Source organism: Pongo pygmaeus, chromosome 8 (genome assembly GCF_028885625.2).
Source record: "Pongo pygmaeus isolate AG05252 chromosome 8, NHGRI_mPonPyg2-v2.0_pri, whole genome shotgun sequence".
Taxonomy (NCBI): Eukaryota; Metazoa; Chordata; class Mammalia; order Primates; family Hominidae; genus Pongo; species Pongo pygmaeus.
This window is the reverse complement of record NC_072381.2, coordinates 31,034,896-31,050,429: the sequence shown is the minus strand read 5'-3', so window position 1 is coordinate 31,050,429 and position 15,534 is coordinate 31,034,896. Positions and strand designations below refer to the sequence as shown.

Genomic DNA, 15,534 nt, shown 5'->3' with positions numbered 1-15,534 from the left:
GACACAATAACACTTTTTTTGTTTTTTGTTTTGTTTTGTTTTTGAGACGGAGTCTCGCTCTGTCGTCCAGGCTGGAGTGCAATTGTGCAATCTCGGCTCACTGCAACCGCCTCCAGGGTTCAAGCGATTCTCCTGCCTCAGCCTTCTGAGTAGCTGGGATTACAGGCATGTGCTACCACACCTGGCTAATTTTTGTATTTTTAGTAGAGATGGGGTTTCACCATGTTAGTCAGGCTGGTCTCGAACTCCTGACCTCATGATCTGCCCGCCTCGGCCTCCCAAAGTGCTGGGATTAGTGAGCCATTGCACCCGGCCACCTTTTTAAGAGACAAGGTCTCACTGTGTTGCCCAGGCTGGAGTGCAGTGGTGCAGTCATAGCTCACTGCAGCCTTGACCTGGGTTCAAGTGATTCTCCCACCTCAGCCTCTCGAATAGCTGGGCCAGGTGCACACAACCACACCTGGCTAATTTTTATTTTTTGTAGAGGCAGAGTCTCGCTGTGTTGCCCAGGCTGATCTCTAACTCCTGGCCTCATGCAGTCCTCCCACCTCAGCCTCCCAGAGCACTGAGATTAGAGGCACGAGCCACCACACCCAGCCCAAGATCACTTGTTTCCACTGTGATATTCAGGGTGTTCCAGCAGCACTTAGCACAAGGCTTGGCCATAATGGGCCTTCAATAAATAGCAGTGAGTAAACACATTCTGTCATGCTAAATGCCATGTGTTAGGACTCTGCTTCTTGGTTCCCTTGTAATCTCTTCATCTTGCCTCAGATAGGAGTCATTTTAGAACTTTGTAAAAGCTATTTCACAACCACGCACCCATTCACAGTATATTTGGCTTTCTTATTAACACAATTCAATATTTTGCAGGTTACAGAGAGTGAAAAGGGCTCTGTATTCCCCTCCATTTGTAAAACAAAACGTTTCTTCTGGTATATTCGTATCATTCCATTGGCTTCTGACCTATCTTTTCCTTGCACACACACTGGCCCTAATGTGGGCATCCTATCTGAATACAGCTGCATCTGTGGATGTTTCCTTACAACAAAAAGAGAGGGCGGGTTAGCTAGGGGAACAGGATGGTGAAAAAGGAGAGAATTTCGGCAGCTTGCCACAGAGCCAGGCTGGGAGAGGAGCCCTGAAACCCTCTCCCAGGCGGTTTCCACCTGGAGGAAACCTTTGTCATCCCTTCCTAACACTGTGTTTGCCTTTAGTGCTGCACTGGGACCAGGCACAGATTCGGGAGGAAGAGCTCTGAGTCTACAGAGCGTGTTATGTAACTGCATGTCAGCAATTAGATATGGACAAAGGACACAGACGGAATCAGGGAACTTTCTTTAAGAAAAACAAACAAACACAAAACAGGCAAGTCTGATGGGAATGAACTCGCCTCCTATGGTTAGAGGTCACCCTTGCAGAGAAAGGACCTTCCTTGTTGGTTGACAGTTTTCAGGCAAAAATGGGAAGGATTTTGTTTTTAGAGTCAGAGCACTTAACACGTTATTGGAGAAAAGCAAAGGTGAGAGCCCTCGTTTTTGCCCAGTGTAGTAAAAGCAGGTTTAAGTTGCCAAGTCAGATGCTTCTCCAGCGAGGAGCAAGAGGAGTTAGCACTGATGGCGCCAGGCTCAGGGGGGAAATCACAATGAAGAAGGGGCTGGAAGCTGTTTCTCTTTCACCTTGTGCTTCAGAACTCACACTTCTGTCGCCTACTGTCAAGGCCTTCACTTTCTTGGCTGCCATTTTCCAGCATGGAGCTGGAAAAGGGGTCTTATGGGTGAGCTGGCTGAGGGTTCAGATAACCTTAATGACTACCACACAAACGGGTGCTTGTTTTTTTTTTTTTTTTCATTTAGTTTTCTGCTGAGTATATCTATACCTTCCAACTTGGATATCAAGGTACTGAGATTGTACCTTGTCTCCTATTTCTTTTGTTTCTTGTACAGAGTCTTACAGTACAGGGCATACATGGTTATTTAATACATGCTCATGTGTTCAATTTATTCTTTCCCCAATTGTAGCAACTATTGAAAAGCAGAACGGTCAGTTTCTAATGAAGTAAAGACAGGGCTATGGAATCCCTGCAGATGGACCGTGTAGGTTACGTGGGGTCTCCCTCAAATTTGAGGGGCTGGATCAGAGTTGAGTCTCACGGTGGGAGGCAGGAGAATCCCCTTTAGAATTCTGTGTGGGCAGTGTGGCCGCCAACCTCATCCACAACTCACTCAGGACTTTCTAGCCCCTTGTGTGGTAAATCAGATCTGCAAGCTGCCTTTCTTTCCATCCTGAGTGAAGGGCTCAGATAAGTGGCTTTGTGTAGCCCTGGGATGTTTTCATACAGATGACAGAGTTCTCGACAGATCTGGCCTCTTGTCCATGTTGTTGAGATTGGCTGATTCACTTAGATGGTGTAGAGTGGCTTTTGGATTGAAGGTTGGCTCCTAGGGTAGAAACAGCAAATGCATACATGTTTGCAGACATCCCTGCCAGTGCCCCAAGCTTCAGAGACTGGCTGCAAGGTTCCCTGGGTTGAAATGAAAGACTTTTTTTTTTTAGGTGCCCAATAGAGAACTGAAAATTGGAGGGAAACAGAAAGGTAGGCATGAAGGAGAATTGTTTTTCCCCATCAGAAACAAAGTGCTTTGGGAAAAAGTAAATAGGTGTCAATAGTTAACAGCTTAAATTAAAAAAAAAAAAAGCCAATACTACTATGGCTTATGTGAATTCTGAATCTGATGAATAAATGGTGCTGTCAGATCCCAGTCTTTGGTTACTCAAAAGCACAGGTGTGGTCTTGCTGCCTCCTCCATCCCACACAGTGACCTCTGCTGGGCTGGCCTCCCGGTCTAGGGGTTACCTGGGGCCCAGGATAGCCCTGTCCAACTTGAAGCCATCAGCGTGATTGGGAAGGGTCACGAGGGTTCCTCTTCTGCAGTTTCTTGGTTGAGGGCTGCCTTAAAATGTGTCCTCACACTTTGAGCCAGTCCTCAACACCCCACTGATGTCCTGGGAAAGATGGAGATCAAGGTCATTTGGAAGGCCACAGGGGCTGAATGAAAATTTGTTTGTTTTATTCTGACAGGTTAGTGGAGACCTTGGCATGTTGGCAATATTATTATCTTAGAAATGAAGAACATTGCATTCATCCAATGTGTGCTGCTGTAACAGGCTGGGTAATTTATGATGAATGGAAATTTTTCAGTTCACAGTTCTAGAGGCTGGGAAATCCAGGGTCAAGGTGCTGGTATCTCATGAGGACCTTCTTGCTGTGTCATCTCATGGTGGAAGGTGAGAGAGTGAGATCAAACAAGAGAGGGCTGAACTCATCCTTTTATAAGGGCACCAATCCCACCTAGGAGGGTGGAACCCTCATGACCTCATCACCTCTTAAAGGTCCCACCTCTTAATACTGTTACAATGGCAATTAAATTTCAACAGGAGTTTTAGACGGAATAAACATTTAAACCATAGCCAACACAAAGCCCAGAGGATGTCACTGGCCATCAGTGGCTGCTCAGTGCAGCAATGGAGGGAGCCCAGCTTGGGCCACAACTCCCCCACCCCCCGGGCTGCCAGATGCTTTGGGGCTGCCACCCTGCAGCAGCACTGGGCCTGGCTGAGCTCTCCCCAGGTGAGGCCTGTTTTCGTTTGAAAGGAGCACTTGATTCTGTGAGCTCCTGGGGTTACCATCACTGGATGGTCTTTTCTCAGTCCCTTGTCCTCCACCCTCCCCCTGGCATGCATGGACGTGTGACAGCTCTCAGAGCCCAGCTGTGTCCCTTTCCTGTCTGGAGAGGCCTATAAAGACTGCATCCTGACCTGTCTACACGAGATAATGCACATAACACTGCTCTTCTGTGGACGTTGTAAAGGGAGCATACATGGAAGGCAGGATTATCCATCATCTGGGGCTTAGCTGGAATATCAGCATTGTCTGGTGAGAATGGTCAGGACTGTTCCTTACCCTGTAATGATTAGTATCAGTTTAGAACAGAGTTTCTGATTTAAAGACCAGCTCTATCTAGTAAACCTTTTTTACTTTTTTTTTCTTTTTCCCTTTCTTACTCGAGGGACTTCCAGTAAAACTTAAAAAAAAAAAAAACAAACACAAATATGAAGCTTTGATGAGATTTTCGAGCATGCAGGATACTTGTTTCCTAATGTTCTGAGGGGGCTGTTGCTTTGAGCTTTCACTATTAGCAGATCAAGTAGCATTGAGCATCTAGGACAGGAGAAGAATGGCAATTCTGTTGTGAAGAAAGGCAAAGGAGCATGTGAACTTGCTAAAAATCTCTTAGGTGCAAGTAGTGGAGAAGGACCAAGAGTTGTTTCTCCTTCGTACATAGTTTATCTAAGTTGATTAGTAGACAGTAATTGTATTTGGAAGCTACACGTTAATGTGTTGGGCCATCGTTTGTATGACTGGTAACTTTACCAGCGTTTAAAGCACAGCAGATGGACTGTGAAGCCTGACTGTGGGACCCCTGGCTCAGGGGCCCTCCTTGCCCCCGGGCTGAAGACTTCCTAGCAGTAAAGTTTCCCTCCTTCATAGATCCTTTGGGAGGCAGTAAGTGGAACCTACCTGAAAGGAAAGGGAGGGGTCGTTGTAAGGATTCATGGAGAGATTCACGGACCATTCATAGGAAATGGAGAAAGACTGGCTGGCCTCATTAGACATGGAATGAGAAGGTGTCCCCCTGGATTGTGGGTTATTCCCCTGGGGACTCATTCATCTCTGTCCCCCATTGCCACCCATCTCTGCATCTCCGGGTATTTGTTTTGCTCCTCTTCCCTTCCCTGACAGCTTCTGCTTCCCTGTACCTCTGGCTGGCAGAGACTTAGACTCCGCCCTTGCTCCCCTTGATGGCTTAGCTTCAGAACCCATTGCTGACAACTGCCCACAGCTCTTAGTTGAAACTTTCGAAAAAACTGAGTTTCAGACAGCCGGTGGATGCTTGAGTCTGGGTTAGGGTGTCTCCCTGCTCCGATCAGAGGGGAGGGGCTGGACAAGGGAGAGGGAGGTTGGATGGGGAGGAGGGAATGACCAGGCATGGGTGCCTGAGCTTTCCCACTGCAGGGGCTGCGGGTGAGGACAGTTTCCAGGCCACAGGGACTGCCTGTGTACCCCAAAACATGTTCTCTTCACAGACCATTTGACAAATAACACTAAAGACTTGGCATTTTCCCCTTTTTAAGTCATTGACTCCACAGAGAGCTCATCTAGATGCTAGCCCGCTCCTAAATGGTCTCAGTTAACAGATTGTAGTCATGAAACTGGCTGTAGGCTTTGCATGAAAGTCACTTACGTGGTCCAGGAAAAGACTCACAGGCCATGTCCAAAGCTTGCCTGCTGAAACACACACACACACACACAAACACACACACAGATTAAGAGGAAGTGGGCAAAGAGGAAAAACTGTGTTATCTGCACATGGAGGAAACTGCATGCTTAAAATACAAGTAGCCAAAACTAAATAATACTTAACGACCATTAAAATATGTAAAAGGCTGTTATCAGGCACTCAGGGTTTCCTTAATGTGTTTCCTTTGAAATATTATAATCAGAGGAAGCTGTAAAATACACTTAACATAGCAGAGGTTTGAAGCTGAAAGTTATACCATAATTGGCTCTTCTCTGCATAGCCCCAGGAATTCTGGTAAGATTTTTTGTTAGTTACCCATGAGAATAACTTGTAATTATCTCCTGTCATCAGCGGCAGTTGTAACTAATGAGAGACTTAGCAACCTAGGGAGAGTCTCTGATGTGGTGGTCTGGGGCCCTCATCTTGGGAGGTTTCTATTTGATCAGTAAACATCCATTCTAGATAGTGCTACTGGATGTGGTAAACAGTTCATTTTCAGGGTCTTTTAAAGCTTCTCTTAAATCATATCCTGCTTATAAGGGTTTTCCAAAAACAGAGAATGCTTCAAGTTTAACATCTGTTTCTATGTTCCCCTTTCTTTTACAAACTTATAAATCCACAAACACGATTTGCCTTTTCAGTGCTTGTTTCCATCCTAAGCATTAGCTGTTGGTATTTTGACCTTGTTATGAGGCAAAGCCTGTCTTTCTTGAGGGCTGGCATGCTATGAACACCAGGAAGACGCAGGCCACCTCTTCCCCCACTATCTTCTGTATGCCCTTCTCCTTGGTCTCGTTCGTAAGTGTGGAAACTTCCAGAAGGGCCTGGAAGCTGGTCTTCTCTCCTGCGTCTGCCCCATGTAGCTTTTACCTGCACCAGTTTCCCCACTAAAAAGCAGGTTGTGTCCTTTGAACATGAGGCTTATGGAGGTGCAGTGGTGTGGAGGTGCAGGCTTCTGGAGTGACAAGGAAGATCCAGCGGCAGCACCGCCGAGGGCCTCATGCATCTTGGTGGTTATGCCATCCCCAAGAGGAGAGTTGTTCATGTGGAACTCTGCCTTCAGCTAGAGAACTGGATGAGTCTGAGAGCTAGGAAATGCCCCACAGAGAGACACCCAGGGTAGGAATGTGAGATGGGGGTCCAAAACAGACCCGAGTGGGTCTTCCAGTCCAGCCGCTTTGCCTCAAAGATGGCTGTGCCTCTGTGTTCTCGACAAAGGACAGGGTGTGGACTGGGGGTGTCACTGGTGGGCCGCTGTGTAGCTATGGGGCCTGGGGCCTTTAGGGGGCCTCCCCAGGGTGTCGTCACCAGAGACCCAGTTGCAGGGTCCTTCAGGCTCTCAGAAACCCATGACTAGTGACCACCTTTTCTGCTCCTCACAGTCCTCATCTTGGCTTCTGAAGAACCGTGGGTCAGAGGCACCGCGAATACTCCATAAATATTCGTTGAATAAATGAATAAGTAAATGAAAACGAGAGTGGTGCTAGAAAAAGGCAAATGAGAAACGAGGCTGGTCTTTCTCTGTGTCTATCATGGCACTCTGTGGTTCACACTGGTGAAGGCAGTTTAACATGGTAAAAATCTGACATGCCCTTATTAAAGAGAAAATATGAAAATACTGAAATAATCTGCCTTACCTATTAGATACGCATGAGAGAGAATGGATTAGAGCTTCTCTTCCTGCCTTGTTTTAACAAATGAAATACTGGTTTGTTCTACATCCATATTGTGGAAATGGGTGTAGCTTCTTCGTCAGAGACCAGCCATCCCCAGGAGGAGCAGCATCTTGTGATGACAGTCAGCTACGTCACTCTTTCCTGGCATTGTGAAGGCCTGTTGATTACAACTTAGACAAAGACAATGCCGATCTGAAATAATCATCACCTTCAGACAGACACTCAGTTGTTCACCCTTTCTTGTGTGCCATCCGCACCCCCTTCCCCAGGCGATCAAGCAAACAGAGCTTCAAGATAACCTACTCCATTGAAAATGTATTTTAACTGAGTTAATACCAAATGAAACAAGGGCTTCTTATGTGTCAGGCACTGTGCTAAACACTCTCAATGTATCATCTCATTTAATTCCTCCCAGGATACAAAAAGGAAGGCTTAGTCCGTCCATGCAGTACAGATGAGGCATCAGAGGCAGGGGCAGTTAAGGACGCTGCCGACAGCGTTCCACTGGACAGCCGTGGTGTTGGCCTTTAAACCCGCACCGCCCCTCCAGTGCCCAGGGCAGCTGCTCACCACTCTCCTGGCAATGTTCCAACACTGCTCCCTGTTGGTGTGGTGAGAAGCCAGAGACCACCCCTCTGCAGGTGCCCCGAGCCTGGACTGTTCTGTTGACCCCGGGCAGCCGTCTTTGGGTGTCAACTGCAGGTTCATCTGGCTGCCCAAGGACTGGCCACAGACATTGTCCTCTCAGTCTATTTTTCTCCATCTGTACCTTTTCTTCCTCAAGTTAGGAATCCACAAGAAAGTGATGAATAACACTTTGAAGGTATTATCTCATTTCATCCCTCCCAGAAAACTCAAAAGGAAGGCTTCTGTCCCTGCAGTACAGATGAGGCATCAGAAGCCGAGGCCGGTCTGGCTGCCCAGCCGTCAGGTGGGAAGGGCCTCACGTTGTGGGAGGGAACAGTGTCTGCCCTGCGTGCAGTGACCAGGACTTCTAGTCACTCGGGTGGGGAACCATTTCTCTAGTGCTTCCTGTCCCTGCCTGTGACACCCTCAGGGGTGGCTTCCTGTAGGCCCTGGGATGCTCCTGGGATGATCATTGATGTGGAGGGACAGGATCCTCTATCAGTGGGATCTCAGCATGGGAGGAGCGTCAGCATATGGCCCTGTAGGGAGTTTGCCTCCGAGTAAGGGCCACCCAGTGTGGCTTTTTGTCTTTACATTCATTAGAAGGCGTCAGTGTGTCCTTGCCATGTTAATCAGTAAAAGGAGTGGGCTCATTTAAATAGCTGGTGTGAGTCAGAGGTTAAGGGATTGTGACCCAGCTTTCTTCCCTCAGAAGTGCAGTTGTAGGAAGGATGTTGTTCAGAGATGCCCTGACTCCCAGTGAGAGGTTTTAGCACCTTCATCGGGGACACATTAGTACACGCAGCTGGCGGCTGCCCCAGGAGCCCTCACCAGCTCCACCTACCTTTTCTCCAGGTTATTGTTTGCCGTCTCCTTCCACGTGGACCTATGCCCTTCTTCCTTCCCTTTGCTCCATCCTGCTTCTCTCTTCTCTCTTCTCTTCTCCCTTTCTCTTTCTCTTTTTTCTTTCTTTTTTTTTTTTTGAGACAGGGTCTCTCTCTGTCACCCAGGCTGGAGTGCAGTGGTGCGATCTCAGCTTGCTGCAGCCTTGACCTGCCAGGCTCAAGCAATCCTCCCGCCTTATCTCGAGTAGCTAGGACCACAGGCACTCACCACCACTCTAGCTAATTTTTCTTTTTAAATTTTTTGTAGAGACTAGGTCTCCTTATGTTTCCCAGGCTGGTCTCTAACTCCTGGGCTCAAGCGATCCTCCTACCTCAGCCTCTCAAAGTGCTGGGATTACAGGCATGAACCTCCGTGCCGGGTCTCTCTTTGTCTTCTCTACCTGTAGGTTGGTCAGTGGTCCATATCAATGAGGTGCCCCCTTGCATGAGTGGTCTCCCAGCCCCTGATTTTGTTACGTGCATTAAACACTACTAGAATTACCATGACAGTTTCCAAGCTGGCGCCATCCTTCACATCAGCGCCAGTTGTGAATTTACTAATTTATGAAAAGGAAGCAACAACCCCAAAACCCAGTCCCAGGGGCGGGGCCCATGGACCGTGGCCTCCGACTTACCTTGTGTGTATAAAAGTTCTTTACTAGACCTTGCAAAATCAAAAGTCTACTGAAGCCCTAACCCAAAGATGATTCAGAAACCTGCTGGCAACCACAAAAGAGCAATTTGTGTCCATTCCTAGCCGTCAGAGTTTAAAAAATATTATGGTCTTGTGGCTGGCCAGGTTGGCACTGTAGTGGCAATGGCTTCCAACTTTTTTTTTTTTTTTTTTTTAATTTTTCCATTCTGAGCTCATCTTTGTGGAAGCCAGACCCAAGCGCAGGAGTTCAAAGCCCATGCTGTGGAGGAACTGTAACTTCAAGGGCTTCCATCCAGGTCGATATCAGTGGGTGCCTTTCCAAAATGCCTCCTACTTAATTTCCTCTGTGCACGTTGATAACTCAAGTGCCTTTGAATTGCTTTCCTGTGCCCCTTCTTCAAATGTCCAAATTTAGCATCACTTCTAAGTCCTCAAATTTATTATGCTTCCTCTTCCAGACCCATTATTTGTGTATTTTTTTTTTTTTAATAACAAAACTGTAACCTCCGGAAATAGTCCGCCAGGTACTTTATGTTTTAACTGAATCTGCACTGTCTGTCATCTAGAGTCATTCATTGTGACATCATAAAAAGCAGGCCTGACAATGCATTAGCAGTCTGACTGGGCATTTGTGGATTTTCTAGTTACAATTCTGCCAGCGCAACCTACAATTCTTGTTCAAATTGAACTTTGCTGGAGAGTGATATTCATCCATTATGTTTTCAGAGCAGTTTTCTCTTTTCTGACTGACCTTTAATTTTATGCTAACCTCTATACTTCAGTCTTCATCTTCTCCAGACCCCAGATTTCCCCTTTCCAAAATTAGCCCATTCGTTACCCTGTGTCAGAGGGATATTTGCACAGGGTGGTATACTGAATAGACCAAATCATGCTGAAAAAAGAAATTGCAGGCTTCCAGGCCCAGAGAGCTTTCAGAGCAAATTCTGGAGTGGAACATGGCTGAGGCCATCACAGAAGCACGTTAGGCACCTGACAGCGGGGTTGGTGAATGTGAGTCGCTCTAAAGAGATGTCCAAAGCCCCTTCTGCCAACCAGAGGAGAACGCTGCTCCTGGCTCTTTCAGTGAGACCCACAGCCTTGGAGCTCAGTTTCTGTATCTAGATACCAATGCCTAGATACAGACGCCTCCGGAAGGGGAGTGGCTTTTGAAGGAACAGGCTAGGCCAATGTGTCATGACCATCCACTGGTCCAGAACATGACACTAGGGTTGGAAAGCAATGGAAAGCAGCAGGCATCTGCTAGACTGCAGATCTGGGAACCAGGAAGGGATCACTGGATAAAGGCATGGCTTTAATTGGGCCTCCCCAGCCCCACCCCAACAACCACAGCAAAGCACAGCTGACTGGACTATGAGGGTCCCCACGGGGGCACCGGGCTCAGGATTTTGTTCATGGAGGAGGGAAGGGTAACAACTGTCTGTCTCACTTCCCACAGAACCCCCAGTTCATTAGGCAGGCAGCAAGCCTCTGGTTGATTTCTTAAGTTAATCCACACATCTATCCTGTGCCCCTGGGTATCAGGCCCAGTGCCAGGCTGCAGCTGCCTGGGTGATAACAAGTCAGTGTGGCTCATGAGGACCTTGGAGGCCACTGAGAAGATGGGGAATGTGAGCCAGTGGTTACAGGCATTCCAAATGTTGCTATTTTTTTTGTTTTTTTCTTTTTTGAGACGGAGTCCTGCTCTGTACTGCCCAGGCTGGAGTGCAGTGGTGCAATCTCAGCTCACTGCAACCTCCACCTCCTGGGTTCAAGCCATTCTCCTGCCTCAGTTTCCCAAGTAGCTGGGATTACAGGCACCCACTACCACGCCTGGCTAATTTTTTGTATTTTTAGTAGAGACGAGGTTTCATTCACCATGTTGGTCAGGCTGGTCTCGAACTACTGACCTCAGGTGATCCGTCCGCCTCAGCCTCCCAAAGTGCTGGGATTATAGGCGTGAGCCGCTGTGCCCAGCCCAAATGTTGCTATTCTAAGGAGAATCACTTTTTAAAAGAAGGGTATCATTTTCCATTGTGGTTGAGAAGGACTCATGTGAATGAACAGAACTGTCTCCTAATTTTTCTCATAATTAGCTGCTGCATATGCAGTGAATAGACTTGCTCATTTTCTGTTAAACATGTTGTTTTTCACATGCTCATATTTCAGATGTTTCCCAAGCAGTTGCTAGTAGTTGTTTCGCTGGCCTCATCTCTCCTGAGATGAGAGATGGGGCTGTTGGCAAGTGTAACTTCTGTTTCATCTCTGTCCCGTTCACCCGGGAATTCTGTGTAAAGACCCTGCTTGTCCCATTGAACTCATGGACACAATTTGTCTGTGCGATCACATTCCACTTTGCTTTCCTTATCTTTTTCCCACCCTGTGTTAATGTGTTCAGCATGTTTTCTTAAAAGTGCCATTGTTAATGTCTTTTAAAATGTAAGATAATTAGTTTCATTTTTCTAAAAAGAAAAATTTGATCTCATTTCCTTAAATATATCAGAAAATATATTTTTGGCTTTGAAACCATATGCAGCAGTACACATTTTAGCAGGTAATGGGCATCCTATAGCGAAGCTACTAGAAGAGCCATTCTTGCTAACTTGTCTGAAGGAGAAATCTACCAGAGTGACCCCCATGGGGAGTCCGCTTGCACCTGTCAGAGCCCAGCCCTTGCTAGGTACAAAATAGATGTTTATTAATTAAATGGTTTATAGTTTTCTATGTCATGTGGACTGCGTTGCAAAGTAGATAATTTACAATTTCCCGGATGACCTGTATTTTTATTAAATTGGAATTTTGGCACCTTGTGCAAACAGAAAGAAGTTTAACCCAAAATTCTTAGTTATTTTGGTTTGTTATATATGGCAGTTTTGACACAGTTAAAGTGATAGTGTAACATTTTTGGGTGGAGAAGAAAACCAACCACGCTCCCTCTGTAGGAAGTGACAGGCTGTTTGTATTCTTGTCCTATTTCTGTCATTTTTTATCTGTCTTCTGATTATGCTCGTGGCGTGTACTTGCACAAGTAGCACCTTAGGATTTTAGCCCCTTCTCTAAGCACACTGTGAAACCCGAATATCAATTGAGAAAACGCGTCAAAGCCACACAGTACGGTTTCCTACCTAAAGTCATGCAATCCAGGAAAGCGTTCACAGGACAGTCAGGAATGAGAACGGTGCTTCATAAAAGCCTACTCACCATCAGCCTAAGAGCAGAGGTAAGAGGGTAGATTGTTTCTGATGCAAAGCACCAACCACATACTTCCTAGTGATTTCCTTTAGCCTTTCACAGTGGGGTGTAACAATTGTAATGCCTTATTACATGGTAGTTTTTAAGTCTTGCCCTTGGATTTTCTACAGAGTCTGAGAGCCTATAGACAGTAGGTGCTGAAGACTTTTCAGTGGTTCATGTTCTACAGCGTTTCTTAGGCTACTGATGGGCAGTCACACAGGAGTCCCCAGGGGAGGACACTGTGGCTTCTGGAGCTGCAAGCCTGGCTCAGCTAAAGTGGGGAGGGAGGGAGGAAAGGGGCTATGCAGGGGAGCCAGTGGCGATGGCTTTCAAAATGACTAATCTGTATAGAACCTGACCAGGAAGCCCTCTTCTCAGCGTTCAAAACCCAAATGCTCAAAACATAATTTCAATGACAACAAAAGCAACACAGAAATTGTGACTTCCTACTGTGCCCGGTGTTAAGACAGCTTATACCACGTACAGGTCGTTAACACAGAAGCATTGAGGCTGCTCAGTGGCAAATGTCTTACCTCAGATTGATTTTGGATATTTTCTGGTTTTCCAGCCCATAACTAAGCTTTGCTGTAAATGACTGCCTAACAAGTTATCAGGGGGTAAAAGTAGATACAGAATTATTGTTATTATTATTATTATTATTATTATTATTATTATTATTATTATTGAGATGGAGTCTTGCTCTGTCGCCCAGGCTGGAGTGCAGTGGCACGGTCTCAGCTCACTGCAACCTCCTCCTCCCGGGTTCAAGCGATTCTCCCACCTCAGCCTCCCGGGTAGCTAGGATTACAGATGCCCGCCACCACACCTGGCTGATTTTTATATTTTTAGTAGAGACAGGGTTTCACTATGTTGGCCAGGCTGGTCTCATACTTCTGACCTCAAGTGATCCACTCATCTCAGCCTCCAAAGCGCTGGGATAACAGGCATGAGCCACTGCGCTTGGCCTTGGATACGGAGTTTAAGGGGCTATCCTTACCTTTTAAGGCAAAGAGGTAATTCCAAAATAAGAATAGTAGCAATAAAAATAGAAGTTTTTACCAGGGCTCCTGCCCACAGCCTTCTGCCTCTGTGATTGGAAGGGCTCTCCTGCAGCCCAGACCCAGCAGGGACTCTTCCCAGGCTTCACGCACTGTTGCTGCATAGAACTGGTGGCCTTGCACCTCCCGGTTTCATGTTGTGTTCACTCTGCTGTGCTACCAGCTGAAAAGCAGACTGGGTTGCTGGAATCATTTGAAACCACAAAATGTATAATAACACCTAAGCACATGGGGAAAAAGAAATCGACCTCACTAGTAATCAAAGAAATGCAAATTAAAGTAGTGAGAAGTTACGGGGAAAAACAGTTGTAATAACTAGGGATGAAAAGGTTCAGCAAGACCGGCTCTCCTCTGCACAACAGGAGGGACTATAAATTGGATAGTTTATCTAAGGTCAGTTTGACAACATGCATCGCACAACACCCCATGATCTACTCACTTCTTTTCTAAGGACTTACTCTAAATGATCTGAGACCTACATCATGTGTTTGTGAACAATAGTGTTTTTCAAGGTGTTTTAGAATAGAATCCACATCAATGTCCAACATTGGTAAAGGGTTAAGTAAATCCTGTGTGTGTGAGGGAATACAATTCATCCATGAACATTAAGCACCTGAGGGGGTTTTCATTACACTGGAAGAAGTAAAATGCAGGGTTAATTGAGCGCTTTAGGTTCACATTTCTTGGCTTAGAGCTCTTTCCCAAATCCTTGCAAGCTGTGTAACTTGGGGAAATCATTTAACCTACCTGTGCCTCAGTTTTCTTACCTGTAGAAGCAGGAAATAGTGGTAATTATAACGTTGAAATGAGATAATTCACTTGGCATGCTTAGCACCATGCATGGTACAGCATGGGTGCCCAGTAGATGTTAGTATTAAGCAAGTTACTTAACACCTGTGCCTCAGTTTCCTCCTCTGTAGAATGGTAATGACAGTAGCTTCTACCTCAGAAGGATGTTGGTAAAGCTAAAATGAGTTAGTTTGCAGAAAGCACGTGGCTTGGACCTAGCACACAGCAACCACCGTGTAAGCAGCTGCTGCTGTTTGTGCTACAAGTGTCAAGAAATGTTCACATAATACCAGATACCTAGTAGAATACTCAGGCTGTTCAAAAATTCACATCCTCACACACACACACACAGGTGAGAAGATATGTATCAAAGTAACCATCTCTGAATAGAAACAGTATAAGCAGTTTTTGTTTTTTGTACTTTTTAAATATTCTTCCAACATTCATTTTCAACAATGAATCCATTACTGTAATAATTTAAAAAGCAAACAGCTATCCTAGACTTGAACCATTTTTCAATGTCCACCCAGCCCATGGTTAATCAAAACTGTTGAGTCCCCTGAACTTCCTTCCAGTTAATGGTTCTTCCCTATTACATGGCCCTAGTCTCTGATCATTCATGGGTAGTAGCTTAATATTTCTGCACATTATGTTCTTCAGATACTTTCCTTTGGTTGCATTAGAACTGTGATTCTGAATTCTCCACGCATGCTAGAGTCATTTGGGAGATTTTGAAATATACTGGCTCCTCATTAGACCAATTAAATCCAAATATTTGGAGATGGGCCCTGAGCTTTGGTATTTTTTAAAGGCTCACAAGGAAATCCTAATGTGTGGCCCAGTAGTGAACAACACCCTGCATTTGACACTACCATTTCCTGCCTTGCAGAGAGTTTTACCCCATGAACAGGGCTCCCCTCTTCCTCTAGTCAATCTCAGTGTAAGCCCTAGCAGTGTTTCCTAAAACTGAGGATAAGAATCCTCTGAAGTGCTTGTTAAAAATACAGATGGGGCTGGGCACGGTGGCTCACTCCTCTAATCCCAGCACTTTAGGAGGCCGAGGTGGGCGGAAGACTTGCGGTCAGGAGTTGTAGACCAGCCTGGCCAGCATGGTGAAACCTCGTCTCTACTAAAAATACAAAAATTAGCCAGGTGTGGTGGCAGGTGCCTGTAATCCCAGCTACTTGGGAGGCTGAGGCACAAGAATTGCTTGCACCCAGGAGGCGGAGGTTGCAGTGAGCCGAGATTGTG

The 15,534-nt window shown here is 46.1% G+C and overlaps 1 protein-coding gene and 1 long non-coding RNA gene across 9 annotated transcripts in view; one reads left to right on the top strand and one right to left on the bottom strand.

Moving 5' to 3' along the window:
* JCAD (junctional cadherin 5 associated) overlaps window positions 1-15,534 on the top strand; it is a 48,902-nt gene that overhangs the window by 15,002 nt on the left and 18,366 nt on the right. The gene's annotated exons all lie outside the window — the stretch shown is intronic.
* LOC129006244 (uncharacterized) lies at window positions 1,805-9,775 on the bottom strand. 3 transcript variants are annotated; one of them, XR_008491955.2, is made up of 5 exons: window positions 9,186-9,775; window positions 5,307-5,350; window positions 3,820-3,965; window positions 2,858-3,006; window positions 1,805-2,441 (listed from the first exon to the last, which is right to left on the bottom strand). It is a non-coding gene; the product is annotated as an uncharacterized LOC129006244 (long non-coding RNA). The 3 variants fall into 3 exon arrangements; XR_008491956.2 differs by lacking the exon at window positions 3,820-3,965 and having other exon boundaries at window positions 9,186-9,762; XR_008491957.2 differs by lacking the exons at window positions 2,858-3,006; window positions 3,820-3,965 and having other exon boundaries at window positions 9,186-9,769.